This window comes from Monomorium pharaonis, unplaced genomic scaffold (genome assembly GCF_013373865.1).
Source record: "Monomorium pharaonis isolate MP-MQ-018 unplaced genomic scaffold, ASM1337386v2 scaffold_403, whole genome shotgun sequence".
Lineage (NCBI taxonomy): Eukaryota > Metazoa > Arthropoda > Insecta > Hymenoptera > Formicidae > Monomorium > Monomorium pharaonis.
Genome location: NW_023415696.1, coordinates 188 through 5,075, shown reverse-complemented (window position 1 = coordinate 5,075; position 4,888 = coordinate 188). Strand labels below are relative to the sequence as shown.

Sequence of the window (4,888 nt, the reverse complement as noted above, 5' to 3'; positions counted from 1 at the left end):
TGAAATAAAATAGGAAATATAGTTTCAAATGTACTATGTAAGTAGATTTATTTATTCTTACACACAATTGTACAATAACTTACAACAATGTTTTAACTCAGTACATATATACAAGTTCATGTCTAGACATGAATAGCGACTAAAGTATTAGGAATACTTTTCTTCGACTTGTAAGTGTGACGTCACGTTTAATTATATTTTTCCATTCTTAGTTATTAGAATTGTCTATTTATCGTATGTACGCACACGTGAGTATTTAACAGAACGATCGAACAGTCTTATGCCGTGGCGAGCAAAAGGATCAAATCGTTCTCGAGCAAACTCATTATTGCAAATGCAATATTGCTTTTGATCAGTCATATAAATGATAATCCTCTTTGGCTAGAGGGATAAAATAATTATCAGCCTGATAATTTAGTTTAAAATGTTTCTCCGTGTAATTCATTATGTGTAAATGTATTGAATCAAATGATAATGATATTGTGGAAATATGTGGCAACTTATCTATACGAAAATCAGATCAACGACATAACGTTAGTGATCATCACGCGAATTTTACAGTTTTTCTCCGCTGAGATTGAGCACGTTGTAATATGAGTGATCCGGAAACCTGTCGAGCTCAATGTATCTGTCTCGTCAAGCAGTAACCTTCGGTCAAGTTAACGAGCTCGCCGAAGGACGGTCTGCACGCCGGATCCTTGTCCCAGCAGTAGTACATAATATTATAGAGTTCCCTTTTACAGTGTTCAGGTTGTCTAATCTGTAGCCCTCTTTGATCTTTCTCATTACCTGCAAATATGTTTTGATGTAATGTATTTAAAGAAATTTTTCGCATTATTTTTTTTAATTCTACTGATTTAATTTGCTGTATTATTAATTTCATTAGCTTAATTAGATATTTTTGTTTCAAATTTTTTCAAATTTAATTAATTTTGTCTTACTTTGTACAACCTAATTTAAAATTACAACCAAATCAAAACATTAAGTTAAGTCAGTTAAATTAATTTAAGTAGATTAACTGATATTATATATATTCTTACCTCTGCAGCAGCTAAGACCAGGATACGGTGTCGATCCCAATGTCACGATCTCCCAGATCAGGACGCCAAAGCTCCAGATATCCGATTTAACGGAAATATTGTTATCGTATAAACTTTCAGGTGCCATCCACCTGATTGGCAGTCTACCTTCAGATTTTCTCTCGTAAATCTGATTAGCCGCTACGTCTCTGGCAAAGCCAAAGTCCGCCACTTTGCACGCGCGATTCTCGTCGATTAGAATGTTCCTGGCAGCTAAGTCCCTGTGAATGATACCCTTTGACGCCAGATATTCCATACCTTGGCGATCTGTAAACAATAAGTTCGAATTCATTAAGTTAATTAACTATAAATTCTAGTCTGAAGTTCACGATCTGATCACTTACCTGGTACACAAATCCAGTAAGATCCCCTGGAGGTTAATCCTGCCCCTCCGTGATTTCTTTCCTCTCTGGAGGCCCTGAGAAAACTCTGCAGCTTGCCGCCGCTCACGTACTCCAGAATGACGAACATGGGTTCCCGTTCGGTGCAACATCCTAGAAGCCGCAACCACGTTGGGATGGGGATCTAGATTCTTCATGCGCGTAGCTCTTGAGCAAGATCCAAGCGTTCTCGCTCGTGGCATTCTCTTTCAGAGTCTTCACCGCCACGATCGTGGGGCCGGATTTGCCATCGATATCTAGAGCCTCGCATTTCCACACCTGGCCCGAAACAACCCTCGCCGAGGATATTAAAGACCTAGCAAGAATTAATTAATTAATTAAAAAGTATTACTTATTTGATTAATCGGGTAATTATTTAGAAACTATAAATATAATTTATTTATTTAATAAATTTATGAACTTATGACATATTAATTAGCTAGTTAACTTAACCATTTGACAATTTTAATATTCAGAAATTTATTTTGAAAGATTTTGTGTTTGATTAATGATTTAGTGTAATGGTCATACCTTTAATCTATGCCTGGGAAATTCCCATTATCCTCCTGTTATTCTAATGCCTGTTTGAAATTCTTTCTCCCACGGTTGATAACGATTGTTATGGGCCTTTGGACCTCGCCACCTCTTCAGGACGAGAGAAGGATCATCGGATAAATTAAAACACTGACTGATGCCTGTTCCTTCTGAAAATCATTCTGTTCTAAATAGCTCGCTCTACTTGGATTAAAACAATTTGTTTAAAGATTAAAATATCTATTTTCTAAAGGTTTCAGATATAAAAAAGTTATATCTTTTTGAAATAAATTTTAATTCGAGTACCGTGCCCGTCTTGGATTTGCGGCTGCCACAGAATCTGTTTCTCAGGGACCAAGCGCCCATGCCAAGGCCCACAACGATGGGCGCATCCAGCCGCCACCGGGACCAACGTCATCGCCATGTCTTGCGAGGGTGGCGCGGCGGAGGTTGTGACCTTCGAACTCAACGCCGTACCCTCCACTTTGTTTATCCGGACGCTCTCTTCCGTGGCAGTATTGGTACTAATGGTACCGACACTGCTGTCATTTTCCTTAGGTTTTAGTTTCTCTAGTTCAAGTTTTGTGGTTTCGGGATGATATTGTTTCGGCGGCAAAGGTGGCAAAGGTGAGGGGAAGCTCGCCAGATTTGGTATCCCGATATTAGGTATCCCCAAGGGCGGTCGTATCCGGCCACCGGAACCATGTTGGTTTTGAATATGGTATTCTGTTAAAAGGACCAGGAAGAATTTGTTTAAATTAGAATAATCATAGTTAATCAAATTTGTTCCAAGTAAAACTTCATTTTAACTCAATAGTAGTATAATTAAACATTTTTTTAGACTTGATATTTTCAATAACGTTTATTTCTTAGGATTATACCAATTTTATTTATAAATATTAAATATTTCATTAATTGAACGATCCGTTGAATTAGCAATCTGACCAATACCCTTACGTTTTTATGTAAGAAACAATTTTTTTATAACAAGTACTTCTTACACTCTGTAATTTTTATCCGAGCCATGTCTGTTATCATTACGAAGTGGAGCATGAATAATAGAACGGATCACCGACTGAGTCCCCTTAAGGTCACAGTGCTTTTTCTTTGCTTTGCTATATTAAATTGAGCAAAAATATCAATTTTTGCTCAGTTAATACAATGTTTATTGAAATATTGAATTACATGATTTTTTTTCTAAATATTATAAGAGATCTCAAATTAGATTAAATTATAGTTAAAGAAGTTTAATTCTTATAATGAATTTTTATTCTTCGCGGAAATAATTTTTTAATTTTATATGCGGGAAGAGATTTTTACCCAAATTAATAAATACAAATGATAAAATTGAATAAACATTTGAATATACGACGCCAAAGAGTTTAAAAATGTCAAAAAAAATACAGCATATATCAAGACACCAAACTTGCATTAACAAATCTCCACATTACATTTCAGAATTATTATTTGACCGAAATCCATAAATAATTTAAAATGACATGTCTAACAGTAACTTTTTCTAGAGTACAAAGTATCAGCATATTTAGAAATTAATATTTCATTTTTATGTACATATTAGAACAATATCTGCTTATCTATCAAAATAAATCCAAAACCTTTTAGAAATTCAACTTTCAACGTTAATGCAAATTAATCGATAAGAAGTATTTCTCTATGTATTCCACTATTTTTTGGAATACAGTATTCAGTTCTGGTCGTCATGTTTTTTTTTTTTAATATACATGATGGATTGCATCGACCTATAAAAAGCCAGTGTATGTGTGTTGTGAATACGTGACCACGCACCTCGTCTTTCCCCGATTCGGTGCCGATGCGTTCTCAATGTTGACATAAACCTCAGTCTTCGCGGTGAGCTGACCGTCAGAAACGGTCACATAGAGTAACAGGTTCTGGCCTGCCTGAAAAGAAGAATGAGCAAGAAGCGTAATTCAAGCGTCTCGACATCCGAGCATCCGCGAATGCCATATACGTAGACTGCTTTTGTCCAACATCGAAGATAGATCACGTTTTTTTTATTCAACAAACCTTTTTTTTTACAGTATATATTAAAATATACAAAAAATATATAAATATGTATGATTAAGAATTTTTGTATTACATATGTATATTTAAAACATATATCTTTATAATAAATAAATAAATGCAATTAGCTTTGATAATAATTAATATAAAAGATGTATATCTAATTTATTAATAAATTTATTAATAAATTATTTAATAATCATTAAGGATTAAATATACTTTAAATTATATGACCTAGTTATGGACGTTACTCTCGCGTTTTATATTTCAGAAAAATTATTTTTATTTTGAGTGATTTGAAACGTTGAAATTTTTTTCTAAATGATTTTAGTAATTGATAGTTGTATCGATAGATTGATGGAAAGCACTTACTCTTCCCTTGAGAGTTTCGTTAAGAAAAAACTATGCCGGTCCTGTTATCGATAAAGAAGGGTAATGGCGGAGAAGCTTGTTCCCGTTGTAATGATCGTGTGGCTCCAGACCGTAAGTCAACTTGTCCTGCTCGTTGTCCTCGGCGCGGACCCTGGTTATGACGTTTCCCACCGGGTTCGGTCTCCGGAAGCCTCCAGTCCGATCCAGCCAATTATGGGCGGGTGTATTATCGCTCAATTGGCTCCCTATAGGTAAAATAATTTGCTACTGATTTGTAAAACTTCAACATTTTTGGCGCTTCGGTATTTTAAAACTTTACAAGTTCGAAACTTTAGAAATTGAAAATGAAACTTTAAAAATCTGAAATTTTTTGGGACATTCAGAAAATCAAGGGAAATTAAGATTTTTGCGCTCTTTATTGAGCTTAATACACTTTTATCTTTATTTTTTTTCCTTGTCCCCGCTTAGGTTTTATGTATC

The 4,888-nt window shown here is 34.8% G+C and overlaps 1 pseudogene; it reads right to left on the bottom strand.

The window, feature by feature from the left end:
• Positions 1-352: 352 nt before the first annotated feature.
• LOC118648371 lies at positions 353-4,653 on the bottom strand (annotated as a pseudogene).
• Positions 4,654-4,888: the final 235 nt, after the last annotated feature.